General features: G+C 41.0%; 1 protein-coding gene across 2 annotated transcripts in view; it reads right to left on the reverse strand.

The window, feature by feature from the left end:
* The window catches only part of LOC122789925 (zinc transporter ZIP9-like), a 677,153-nt gene that overhangs the window by 98,116 nt on the left and 564,195 nt on the right, over positions 1-14,842 (reverse strand). The gene's annotated exons all lie outside the window — the stretch shown is intronic.

A 14,842-nucleotide genomic window follows, 5' to 3' on the forward strand; every position in this document is an offset into this window, starting at 1 on the left:
TTTTGTGGCTGTATGACAAACATTTTTTAAAACCTGAAGGCTTATCTGACGTGTTTAAGAGGGGCAGATGAAAACTGAAAATACTGTGAGAAAGTTTTTTTTAAATAGAAGGGAAAAGTAAGAGAAAATGCAAATGATGGTAAATGAGAGAGCACTGTTAAGTACAAAAAAGAAAATACCAAATATGGTACTATAAATACACTAAGTGTACAGAAACAATAAGCCAAGGAAAATGTGATAGGCATAATATATATAATAAGTATAATAAAGCACAAGAAGTAAAGGAATAACAACAGATAAACTCACAAACTTTTGAAAACCCACACTCGAAAGTTCAAGATATAGGTCCGAATGCTATGGTGACAAATGAGAGCTGAGGATGTTAGGTGACTGGGGCATTATGGGTAAAGGGAGGAGCTCCAGAGTTCTATGATCTGGAAGAAAAGGCCAAGTTGGATCAGAGGAATGGATCCGAACCCAACAGCTGAGGAATGAATGACAATGGCAACATCAGACTGACTGTTAATTTATGTCAAGTTTTACCACTATTAATGTGCAGTGATCATGGAGTTATAAAGGTTAAAATACTGCTACATAATTCTGCCAAACTGAAATCTAAACCAAAGTACAGAAGATCAATAACAGACTATATGGAAGGAAAACAGTCACTATGTAAAACTAATTGGGAGTGATATGTTCAGTGGAAAAATAGAAGAAATGCAGCATGTTTTGAAATGGAAATTGAATGCAAAAAAAAAAAAAAAAAAAAAGTTTAACATCAAGATCTAGGCACACAAGGTCAGGAGGATATAGAAGATAATTAAGATGAGAGACAAAAAATATAACAAATTGAAAAGAGGTTGAACTACAACTTTGAAAATTAATAAGCTGGGCAGACAAACATAGAATGAGACAAGATCAGGAAAAAATGAAGAAAAGTTGTATAAACAATATTGAGCATAATAGGAAAACATTTTACAGATACATAAAATGTGGTAGGAGTAAAGCCATTCAAACTGATATACTGTGTTTAGATTCTAAAATTTATTCTCAGACTGTTTGATTATGGATATATTTACAAAATCTTATACAAAGCAGTTTGGCTCCACAAAGGGGGTGATCAATTGTCCTAGTAATATGCAAGTAACTTCCCCTTACTAACCTTTGATATACAAATGGAAAAAACCTTGGTCATGTCATTAGCAACTGCCTCCCACAACTATCATACTTCCCACTTCATTACATAGTGAGGTGGTTCAGCAGTAACATCTCTGCTTCACAACTATATGATTTGTTGTTCAGTCCTGATAGCCAGTCACCATTTATTGTCTGTGCAGAGTCTGCATGCTGTCCTTGAGTCTGCATTGATTTTTGTCAGGTACATCAGTTTCTACTCACCTTCCAAAACCATAACTAGATGTCTGGCTACACTAAACTGTGTGTTTGTCTCTTTGTACACACACACACACACACACACACACACACACACACACACACACACACACAGTATTTAACATTGGTCTTATGTCTAGTTCTTTGATGAAAAGGGTCCAATGACCAACTCACTTACACGAGTAACAACTGATAAGTAAGTGAATAAACAAAATAAAAAAATGAAGCAAGAACTATCATTGGTGTGCTGTACTGCTGACCACTAAACCTGGTTTAACCAATGAAACCTTAAGTTCACCTTCTAACAGAAAAACTGCAAACCTTATTGAATGAAACTGCCAGAGTAAATCACAGAGCCCCAAATGTAGAGCATCACTAGTCACATCTGAAAGCTGTGGAACGGTAAGGCCTGAGAACACCTTTATGAATACTTCAGACAGGCCACTGATTCATGTGGGTTTAGAAGCTCAGGTTTAGAACTATGTTCGGAATACTACAGTCCTTGATATTAACATTGCTTACTCTCACAACATTCTCTTTTCTGCAACAATGCTTTTGATAGCCAGTGACCTGGTACTGATGTAGTATACAATGAATAATTTAAATGTATTAAATTGCTGCTTTATCACTGCTCCCTGGTCACCTACATGTGACAAGAGTCACACTGGTGTTGAGCGCATGTATGTTAACACCAGACTTCTTGTCTTACAGTCTGTAAATTTTTCTTCATACTTCATACCATTAGGATGTATATATTTATTGTATGATCTTGAAGATATGTTACTTAAATTCAGTTACCTGTATATTGATACCTGTTCTGCAATTATGTGTGGCTGAAAAGAGGGCCAATATAGTTCAGCCCATTTTCACAGTTAAAAAAATAAATATCATAAACACAAATGTTACTACTTGTTTTAATTAATAACAATTTATATTAATTTTTGTCAGTTGTTACTACAGGACTGATGCAACCAACAGGCTACAGCCTGCATATGTTCAGTATGGTAACCTAAAAGAATCAAAAACAATGGTGTGACAGGGATGCAGAAAAGGGTCCAGATGTGTCCCAAACCACTACAACGCAATGTGCTTCATCTGGTGAACAGATCATTGGCCAATGAGATCATGTGCAGCAGAGTTCACAACCCACTTTCTGTAACATACACCAAGGTACTGATCAACTGAATTTAAATACAGGATTTTTACATCATATAAACAATGTCAACTGTGATTCAATAAATCCTGGAGCAGAAAGTTTTGATTTAGCAAACTGGTTAGCAACCGATTTTTCATTTTCTCTTTCTGGAACTAAAACTAAATTACGGAACAATGACTTACTACATTGTGATGAATTCACTAGGGTTTTTGAAAAGAAACTTTCTAAACTTCGTAGTCTGCAATTAGACAATGCATACTTAAAATAATGTCTTAAGCTCAAGATTGTACCCCAGGGTTTAAGATGTTTTAAATTTCTTATTGGGGTAGAACAATGGATCGCATTTTATTGTGAATTAAAAGAAATGTTTGATCGTCATGGGTTTGAGTTAATGCAGGCGTTATTAAGTACAATGAAAGTACTTAAAGAGATTTGTTCAAGGAGGTTAATATTTTGAATGATAAAATTACCAATGATTTACTGTTTAACATACACCAGAGTAACTATAAAACTATACTTAACATGTACAAATAAACTTTGTGATGACAATGTTTCCAGAAAAAAAATTAAAAAGTGGGAGATGTGAAACAATGCAAGGATAATACTGCTTATCTGCTCAACACCTTGAAAAAAGGTTCTAAGAATAAAGGTAAATTGGTGACCTCACAGAACAATAACTCCGGTAACAACAACACTCTGACACATAATTTAGGCAATGACCAAGGTGATGACAACCAGATTAATAGGGATCATAAAATCCTTGTACATTGTTAGTGCTTTCTAACCCTCTAGAATCTTCCCTCTTGTAGAGGTCAGAAAGGACTGCAAACCACTAATGTTCAACAGGAGAAAACAAATATTATCAAACTTAACCTCAACATTTTCAAGGACAGTACAGAGTATGCGGGGGCACAAACAGAGGCAGGGGTGGACATGGGCATAACTGTAGACAAGAAAGGGATAATGTTCCTTTGCAATAATTTTAAGATTTCTAATTACACCTATTTAATTTTAAATGTTGAATTGTTTGAAAAAGGTTTTACCTTTATTCCCTCATAATGTTTTGATGTTGCAGACTGTTTGAAAGAATTCAGAATTTTTACAAGGAAGGTTCTGTTGGGGAAGAGTTCAGTCCAGCCCACACAGCAAAAAGTTTAAATAAAAAAAAAAGTATTTCACAACCTGGCCCCCACCCAGTAGTTCAAGCTTTTGAAAAGGTTTGTGAGTAAGATAATTATAAACAACTAGTTAATCCTAAAATTCCCTGGTGGTACAATATAAACAAGAAGGAGAAAAAGCTCTTATATTATTTAAAAAAGAGATAGATGCATTTTGTAATGAAATCATACAAAAAGGCAGCATTGTCATTTGTGATACCACATATTACTCTAATGGTATGTTTTCCTTCTGCAAAATGATAGGCACTAATACCTGCAAACTTAGAAAAAAACAAATTAATATAACTTATAGGAAACTGGACAGTCAATGGTAGGATTGGTTATCACAGGATATGATTACCCCTGATATTTATAACTTTTTAAAAATTCAAATCCAATGATCCAAATATTTCCGGTATTCTCAAAGTTTGTAAAAGTATTTTATATCCTCCATATAGACCTATCATAGCAGCACAGCATTCTAAGACATATCTGTACTCTGTTTTCATTGCTAGATTTTCAAAACTGATTTCAAATACACAGACACACATCCTTACAGATTCGTGAGATTTTCTAATATATTATCAAGAATAATTTGTGGAAGGATAAATTATATTTTTAACTATTAATGTCAAAGATTTATTCACTTGTATACCATACGGTACAGGTATGGAATATTTCCATAATGCATTATTGGATGTAATTTTCTTACAGCCTCAGACATTAATCTTTTAATGGAATACAAGCCTGTAGTTTTGGAGAATAACTATTTTTTTGAAGGTAAGTTTTAGAAGCAGATCAAAGAAGCCATGACGGGGATGGCATGTGCACCCGCATTTGCAAACCTAGTTATGTGGACTTGGGAGAAGCAGTTTATCTTTTGTTCTAAATATTATGCACATTGTACTTTATACTTAAGATATTTGGATGATATCTTTGATTTATGGTCTGGAACAAAAGATGTGCTAAACTCTATTGACTCATCAGTTCTGAAACGCATCCCTATAAATTATGCTGTCCTTCATTTCAATTGCACTTTTCTCTTCGTCCTTGACTCCCTGGCACTTCTTAAAAAAGTAAGAATCAAAACAACCCAAACCCCCTGACTCTCAAAAGATACATTCACTCTTATGAAAAAAAAAGAGACAGCACCTGGAAACAATGGAATAAAACTAAATCACCTGCTCTTCTCCAAACCTATAAACAACTATGTAATCTGGCTAAAAAAACACATCAATACAGATAACAAAAAAATTTTGCCCCAATGCCCAACTCACCCATACGTCTAATCCAAAAGAATTTTGAAACTCTGTTAAGATCCTGCACCCAGGTAACCCTGCTAACCCCAACCCCTACCCCAACAACCCCCCCCCCTCTGAAAACGCCAGACTTCTAAATTCATACCTCATTGAATCTATTCACAAACTCACCCACAATGGTCAGAACAATAAACACACACCCTTCACTCCACATTTAACCAATACTCCCGCTTTCACACTTGACTCCATCCCAAATCTTACATAAACTCTCCCGTGCTTAAGCTGAAGCCATACTCCCCTCTTCTAACAACCTTCCCCCCCTCTTTCTTAAACTAGCCACTCACTCAACAGCCTGCCCATCTCTATCCTGATCAACAGATCTATTCAAGAATCCACCATCCCAGATATACAGAAATCATTCTTTATCACTCCATTACACAAGGGAGGTAACAGCAATGAACCATCCAACTACAGACCTATTGCTATCCTCTCTCTCCACTATCTAAACTCCTTGAAATATCCATTCACAGACAGCATATTAAGTATCTTCTAGATAATAACCTCCTAACTCCTTTGCAGCATGGCTTCAGACCCCATTATAGTATATCTACTGCCCTACTGTCCTTTACTCAAATTGTTGCTGAAGCCATGGACAAACATTTACTGGTTTCAGGCATCTTTCTTGACCCTTCTAAAGCATTCGATACTGTATCACACTCCAAACTTCTTGATAAACTATCACAACTCAACTTATCTCCCCGTACTATAAAATAGTTCACTAGCTATCTCACTAACAGACAACAATCAGTAAGATGGCAGGCTACCTGCTCCCCTTACTTACCAATCCAAACTGGGGTGCCTCAAGGCTCGATTCTTGGCCCTCTATTCTTTAACATTTTCACAAACCAACTGCATACTTCCTGTACAGCATCCTCCCTGACACAATATGTGGATTAATCTACCCTTATCTGTTCTGACAGTTTCTCTAACCGCCTCACTACTAGTCAACAATGGCTAACTGACAACCAACTCATTATGTCCCCCAAAAAAGAAAGCTACTACCCTTTTTTCCAAAAACCCTTTCTAACTTCAAAACAACCTTCACCATTTCTTCTCTCGACAATACAATCATGCAATCTGACTCACATACTAAACATCTTGGTGTATTTATCAATGGCCAATTAAAATTTGATACCCATATTCATCACTGTATCAAAAAGACCAATCAAAAACTTGGCCTACTCTACACACATAGAAACTACTTAGCTTCTGTCTCTAGGCAGAAACTAGCTCAGGCCTTTCTCCTTCTATGTCTACTTTATGCCTCCCCCATCTTTTCACATCTACAATCTACCTTTTTGGCTAAACTCTGTCAATCATACAACAGTGTTGCAAAACTTCCTAGTAACTAGCCCTACAAATCTCATCACTGCCATGCACTAAAACAACTCCAGTGGCTTGACTTCCCCCAGCACCTGCTTCACTCCCAGCTGCAAATGACTCATACTCTGCTCTTAAACCCCTTTACTATCCTGCTCTATCTTCACTAATATCACATTATACCCCTGTGATGCCCGTGCACTGGCCCAGCAATCAAGGAGCCTCAATCCTCACCACTAACACCAGTGAGGGGCATCCATATAGGGAAAGGATAATAAATACACAAGCAGTAAAGTACAATTTCCCTTAAGAGCACACAGAGATCACAGTCAGTCTAGGGCTGGTTTCTCTCTTTATCTCCAGATCCCCAATAAGATTCCTCACTGGCACAGCTCTAGGGTCCAGATCTCAGCATAGTGGGCAAGCTACGACCTCCAGCACCCTCTCTGTCCAATCAGTGCTTCATGTCCCTGCCCAAGTAGCTGACACACACACACACACACACACACACACACACACACACACACACACACACACACACACACACACACACACACTTTGAGATAAGAGTTATATACAACCACACAGACACTCCTGAAGCAGGCTGGCACAGGTTCTCCAGTTGTGCCCCTTTTACCCAGACTATACAGTAGTACCACCTGCCACATCCCACTAATATTCATCAGCTACTAAAAGGCCCTTATGAAAGTGTATCCAATTATATTGTGCAATATTATTATCCAAATGCTAAGTGTGACAGACAAGGCTATTGGAGTGGCTTTGTACAATATCACTAAATACATGTAATGTACTCTTAGAGCTTAAATTATCTCTACACAAAACAGCCACAGTTGAAAGGTTTAAAAATATTTAATAATAAATAATAAAGCACAAGGCAATACTTCTTACTACACAGTGATAGTCAAGAGTTCAGATACCACAGAGAAATACTTAAAATAATACAGTAGAAAAGTTCTGACATCAATACAGAAAAAAACTGATCTAATCTTCCTAGTTCCTAGCTATATCTAAGAGAAAACACAGTTCTAAAATAAACTTACATATAGAACACAGGTAGTGCTGGTGAGTTGGATGTTCTCAAGACAAATGCTAAATGCCCTCTGATTCTCTCTCTTTAAATTGATAACACAGTACCACAGATTCATTGCAGATTACATCATTTCTTTCAGGTTCCCAGGCTAACAGAAACTCAGAGGTTAATAACACTTTTGATCTTGCAGCTGGCCAGGAAGCCAGAGCAATAAAATAAATTATACATGCAAATTCTAGCAATTAACTCTAGTTTCAAAACAATACTCAAAATGCCTCCCTCTAGACATCTTGGCTCCGAGTTTTAGATCAAAGAATTTCACAGTGCTTGACTTATCAGGTTTCTTACAGCAGAGTGCACTGTTGTTACATTTTTTTCACTTCAACATCCAATACAGTCTTTTCACATTTAAGAGAACACGCCTGTGGTTTATATTAATATTTACAAATGACAGAATTATCTACAAAATTCTATTTAGCTAGGCTGGCAGCCTTCACTTATCTTCACACATCCCCCTTGAGAATGCAAGCTAGTTTTTCAAGTGACCCTTGAAAAGTTGCTTGAGAGGGTTATGTCTATCTGAGTATACCTTACCACATTCCTTGTCTTGAGAGCCCATCTGCACTGGCATTGCTAATCCCGCTGCGGTGCTGCACTGACATATCATATGCTTGCAACCCTAGGCTCCACCTTAGCAACTTGGCATTTTGGTGGCTGGCTCTGTTTAACCATGTTACAAGATTGTGATCTGTCACTACAGTGAATTTTCTTTCATACAGATAAGGCTGAAGTTTGTGCAGTGCCCACACTATGGCTAGACATTCGTTTTCTACAGCTGCATAGCATCCCTCCCTGGGTTGGAGCCTACGACTGAGATAAACCACTGGGTGGTTTTCTCCCTCTGAAGAAATCTGGCTAAGTACAGCCCCCACCCCATGGTTTGAAGCATACACCTACACAACAAATTATTTGCTGTAATCTGGACTGGCTAACACAGGGGGATCTCCCAAAGCTTCCTTAAGCTCCTGGAATGCCTGCTCACATGATGGGGTCCACACTACTTTATCTGGCCTGTTTTTCTTTGTCAGGTCTGTGAGGGGAGCAGCTATGGTACTATAACTGGGGACAAACTTTCTGTAGTACCCTGCTGTCCCTAAGAATGCCCTCACCTGCTTTTTGGTAACAGGTGAAGGTCATGCCTGAATGGCTTCCATTTGGCAAGCTCTGGCCTGATCTTACCATTCCCTACTCTATGTCCCAGGTAGGAGACCCCTGCTATACCCACCTGATATTAGCTCTGCTTAATGGTCAACCCTGCTCTCTGTAGTCTGCCCAGCGCCTCCCTGACATGTTGAAGGTGCTCTTGCCAGGAATGGCTGTAGATGGCAATATCATCTAGGTAAGCAAGGGCAAACCCTTCTGCTTCTGCTAGGATATGATCGACCAGCCTCTGGAAAGTTGCTGGGACATTCTTCATTCCAAGAGACATCTTTGTGAACTCATACAAGCCAAAAGGAGTCACAAAGGCTGACCTCTCTCTAGCACTGGGAGTCAAGGGCACCTGCCAGTAACCCTTGGTTAAGATCAGTGGTGACAAGATACTTAGCCCCACCCAGCTACTCTAGGGCCTCATCTGTCCTAGGCATGGGGTAAGCATCTAACTCTTTCTATTTAATTTCCTGTAGTTCACACAGAACCTGGTGCTGCCATCCTTCTTTGGAACCAGCCCTACTGGGGAGGCCCAGGTATTACTGGACCCTTGAATTACACCTAGTTCCAAAATTTCCTGTATCTCCTCCCTCTGAGTCTGTTTGACTCTCTCAGGCACTGTATAAGGGGCCTGCCTAATAGGCCTTTGGGGTCCTGTATCCACCTGGTGCTGCACCAGGTGGGTGCACTCTGGTTTCCCAGTGAACATGTCCCCAAACTCCTGTAACACTGCTCGGATTTCTCAAACCTGGATAGGAGATGGCTGCTGGGACATTGCTACTCCTTCCACTGAGGTGTCAGTCCGAGCCTCACTGAGGAGATCAGTCACCAGATCTCCCTCAGACTCCTCCTGCAATCCACTGCAAATGCTCAGGACAAGGGTCTCCCTGTCATGGTATGGTTTCATCATATTGACATGGTGCAATTTGTGCCCCTGCCTCCTGCCTAGCAGTTCTACCATGTAGTTAACATCACTTACCTTTCTTACCACCTTGTAGGGTCCCTCCCAATCTGCTTGCAGCTTGTTGTGTCTGACAGGAATGAGAACCATTACCTGCAAAGAGAATATCATGGGCTATGGCTAGAAGTGCCAGATGGTAAGCTCTAGGCACTACAAACTGCTGTACCCTCTCACCTTCTAGCCCTTCCTCAGGGTTCCACTCTTTATACAGTAATCCTTTGTCCCAGTATACAGATTCCCCCTTCCCTTGAGAATCAGGTGCCTCACTAGCTACCTGCTTCAGGCCTTGCAATGTAGGGTCTGAGAGCTGAGCTTGTCTCAACTCTCTCTTTGTAACCCTTCCCAGCTCCCCTTCCACAGGAAGTCTGGCATCCTCTGACAGTGGTGCCTACTACTCACCCCTACCTTTGCAGTCACTCTATCCAAGAGAATATCAGTATCCACTAGCAGCTGTGGCTCACCTTCAGTCTCACTGCTACAGTGTAGCTTCCTCCCTGAAAGTAACCACCTCACCAGTCCTGCCTGGAAGTATGCAGTCTGTCTGGGTTGCTATCAGAAAGTGCTAGGTGGAGATTGCCTGCTGTGATACTCTCATGGCCTCTCAACAAGATGTGGTTCCTCCTTGCTTGTTTATGTACCAGACCACTGACATGTTGTCTGTCTGAATTGCAATTGTTCCCGGAGGTAGAGAGTCTTGAAAGGACTGCAACGCTAGAAGTACCGCTCTCATCTCCAGAACATTTATATGGAGATGAGCCTCATGTTTCTTCCATGTGCCTTGGGCTGTTCTTCCCCGATAATGCCCCCCCACCCTATCAAGGAAGCGTTCATGGTCACTGTCGCTATGGGACTGGGTAGAACGCATGGACAGTCCCAAGTTACCTGTTGAGATGTCAGCCACCATTAAAGGTCCTTCTTGCACGTATTCATTACGATGATTTGGTGTGACATTGGGAGTTCCTGAAAGGACCATTGAAAGAATAGGAGCCATTGTAGAACTCGAATGTGCATTTGAGCGAGGGGAATGGCAAAGATTGCTGCTGCCATTTATCGTAGCAATTTGAGTACCATTGAGACTAGGGCTTTTTTCCTTAGAAACAGGTCTAATATTTGTTTTCGTAAGAGACAAACTCTTTCTGGAGGCAGACAATGTCATTGAAACTGTGTTTAGTTCTGCTCCTATAAAGACGGTCTGTTGCGATGGCAATAAGGCAGATTTTTCTGAGTTGATGGTAATCCCCAATTGATTGCAGAGATTTAAGGTTGTGTCCCTTGCCTGAATAAGTTGATGCTTGGTGGTGGCAGTGAGGAGCCAGTCGTCTAGACATAGAAACACCTGGAATCTTAAACGTCTCAGGTGAGAGGTGACTACTGCCATACATTTGGTGAACACTCTGGGGGCTGTAGTGAGAACAAAGGGCAGAGCACGAAATTGATAATGGCTGGCTCCCAGCCGGAAGCGTAGATGATCCCTGGATGGCCTGTCCATCTTTATGTGGTAGTACGCATCTTGAAGATCTATAGAGCATATCCAATTGTCTTTTCCCAGAAAAGGGAGTATTAAGTGAAGTTTGACCATCCAGAACTTCGTCTTTTTTAGTGACTTGTTTAGTCTGCTTAGGTCCAGAATAGGTTTCCAGTCCCCTGTTTTTTTTGGAACTAAAACGAACCTTGAGTAAGTTCTGGATCCTCTCTGGTCTGCTGGGACTGGCTGGATGACTCTTTTCTCCAGCAACCTTTGGACTTCTAAGGCTGCTTGGTCCCTGTGACTGGGTGGAATGTCTGGGATTTTCTTTACTAGAGGGGGTGGAGTGGCAAAGCGAATTGAGCATCCTCTGGATATTATGCTTTGTACCCAGCTGTCTTTTGTTATTTTTAGCCAGGCGCCTAGGTACAAAGATAGGCATCCCCCGACTGCCTCCAGAGATGAACAGTTGGGCCTCCCCTCAGGAGCACTGATAGGGCTTGCCAAAGAACTGATTTGTCACCCTGGTTCTGTGGACCCCCTCTGCCATGTGGGCAACGTCTTCCATTATTACCTCCTCCTCTGCCTCTAGAGGGGGTTTCACCATGAGTGTTCTGGCAAGATCGTTGAGATTTGTGGAACCATATCTTTCCACCTTCCCTCCCTTTGAGGTAAGGTCTATTCGGGGTAGAAAACTGTACTCCTGTCTTTTTCACTCCTGGTAAGTGTTTCCTTTAACTTTGGTCTGAAAAGGGATGAACCGTCAAAGGGGGTGTTAATGAAGGAAGACTAAAAGGGATCCACAAAGGAACATAAGCGCATCCAGGAATGTCTCCTACAACTGATTCCTGTACCTGCTGCTCTGCTCATACCATCAGCTGCATATGATAACAGATGCATGGATGAGTTCACTATCAAATTAAGAGTAGAGAGCTGGGAAGTTACCTTGTTCGAAACCTCTGCAGCTACTGAACCCTGCAAGGTGTCTCCTAGCTCCTTTAGGAGATCCCTTTGTAATCTAGTGAAATGTGTGAGGTAGTTCAGTGATCGAAGAACAAAGGCCGCTGAACTAAACATATGCTTCTCGTATCTGTCCATAATCCTGGACTCACTATTAGGAGGATGAACAGATGAAGAAGTCTCTGATAATTCCTTCTTGGTGGCTGCTGCCACCACCATAGCATCAACAGGTACTCGTCTAGTAAGATAAGGTCTATCTTGAGGACTAGTTATAAATTTGTTAGGCCTCCTGGTTACAGGTTCTGTGGTGTCTGGGGACTCCCATGCCCTTAGAGTGAGTAATTCAAGCAACTCATCAAAGGGTGGAGACACCCAAGAGGCGGAGGTTTTAGACCCAAAAGCCTTCAGGAGGACTGACTCATCATCAGAAGGGTTAAGGGATTTCCAGCCACCCCTCTGTTTAAGAATTTCTAAGACATCTGCAAAGGATATCTTCTGAGGGGAACCGTGGGGACCCTTCTGACTCATCCAAGTCAGTATCCAAAGTGACTGACTCCTGTAGGGAGTCCAGATGTTTCCTCTTGCAAAGTCTCTTCTTAGGGACTTCTTCAGTGGGAGCTTCTGGAGAGGTCTTGGAAGAACATGGCTCACCCAATGGGGCTTCCTGAGGCTCAGGATCTCTACGCTTCAATAGAGCATGTGATGAAGAGGCAGACACCGGTGCTTTCAGGGAGGGAGCTGCTCGAAGTGATGGAGTGGTCGTCGGGGAGGACAAAGCCCTCCTCATAGCCTCGAAGGCCCCTCTGTCCTGACGAGAGGAATCCTCACATCCGAAGACTCGATGGAAACTGTCTGCGCCGGTATGGAGGGCTCTGAGCCAGAGGTCGGGGCCAAACTTACTCGAGCCGAAGCCCTGAGAGGTAAAGTCGGCATCGACAAGTCGGTCCTACTATCCTCCCTGGACCTGGCCGGTGAGTGCCAGCTCTGAGATCCTTCGGGGCTGAAAAACCTAGAGTAGGTGTCGGTCTCGAGGGTTCCACGATCATCAGTTCCACGCTCTCCGGCTCCAAAACTTCCTTGCAGATCAGAGGAGGAACAGAAGGTGTTGGAGGAACTAAGGTTGGCTCCGAAGCCCCCGGGGTTGTTGCCGATAAAATGTTTGTCAGAGCCGGTATCTGTAGAAGCTTCTTCACCACGCGGTCCACATCCAAATCAGACAGTCTACTTGGGGCCCATGAAGAATGTGATGAAGCCACTGATTGTAATATGGAAGACTTTAATGTAGGAGATACCGGCTCCAAAGTCGGGGACCTGCTCTTAACCATAACAACAGTCGGTTCTGAAGGCTGTGGAACCAATGTCAAAGCTTTACTACAAGCTGATTTCGAAGTAGATGGACTCTTTGTCGGTTCTGAAGGTTTTTTGGAGTGCTTGTCTGACTTATCCAGCGACTCCTCGAAAGAGGATTTTATCAGACCCTTATCCGTGAGTTTTCTTTTCCTCTTATGCAACACTCTGGAGCTAAAGGAGTGGCATATAGAACAGCTTTCCTGCAGGTGTTCCTCTCCCAAACAGTAGACACATTCAGTATATCCATCGGTTATAGACATCTTTTGCCCACATCTTGGGCATTTTTTGAAGCCAGAGTTGGCTTTTTCCTTCTCCTGCTGAGACATATTTTCAAAAGTACAAAAGGCAAATACTAACTATACTAAATCACAGCAAAAATGCCTTGTAAATAAGAGGGTTCTAAAAGTAATATGCACACTAAACCAATTACTAAAGCCTTGAGAAAAAAGGCTCTGAGAGAATTAGTTATTAATGTAAATTTTTAGCTAAGAGAAACTATCTGCCTGTAAAAAAAGAAGGGCTGGAATTTAACAGATAACACACACACACACACACACACACACACACACACACACACACACACACACACACACACACCATGTAATGCTATAGGTATGGATACAAAAAAGGCCTTAAAACAGCCACTAACATCTAATTTTAATATTGGTATAAGATAACTATGTGCCCTGTGAAAAAGAAGGGCTGTAATTTAATACAAACACACTCTCAATATGATACTAAAGATAAAGAGAAAAAAGGTCTAAAAACATTTTCACTAATTTCTCAGTAATTTAACTGAGATAGAGATAGCGAGAAAAAAAGGCCTAAAAAAGACAGCCCTAATAACTAACTATATTATCTATATAATGTAAGTATAGATTTAACACTGTAAACTAACTATATATCTAAATCACTAAGCAACAAACTAAGCTATTCTAAGTTATTTATGACAAAAATAAAGTTATTCACTGGCCAGAGTTGGTGAATGTCTGATCAAGTTGCAGCAGCAAACAATATCTGAGGGAACATCAAGGTGCATCATTGGATAGGGAGTTGGCCATGAGCTGGTTGAAGACCTCGAGCTTTTGCAGTTAGCCAAGTCGGAGCCGAGGATCGGCTCCGAACCCATCAGTAAGAATGAATGGCAAAATAGAACAACTTCACATAAGCTTTTAGGAACAACTAGAATATTTTAAGTCATGTGGAAGGCTGATGAAAGAGATCAGTAAACAACCTAATTATGTTTATAAAACAGGGAAGAATTTAAAAGCACTTACTGAATTACGTAATAGAAACCATACACATGTTCAGCGTAACTGTAGTACCATAAACCGTGGCAGCTGTACACAGTGCTGTTTTTGAAGCTGTTTCTATTACATTAGATAATATTGATATGACTTTAATGTACTTTTTAAGCTGTATTATTTATTGCATTTAATTCAGTTCTCGGCTGGATTGCAGGGAGTGCCTTCTGTGTGGAGTCTGCATGTCCTCCCCGCAGT

This window comes from Protopterus annectens, chromosome 15.part0 (genome assembly GCF_019279795.1).
Source record: "Protopterus annectens isolate FY-2018-M chromosome 15.part0, PAN1.0, whole genome shotgun sequence".
Classification (NCBI taxonomy): domain Eukaryota; kingdom Metazoa; phylum Chordata; order Ceratodontiformes; family Protopteridae; genus Protopterus; species Protopterus annectens.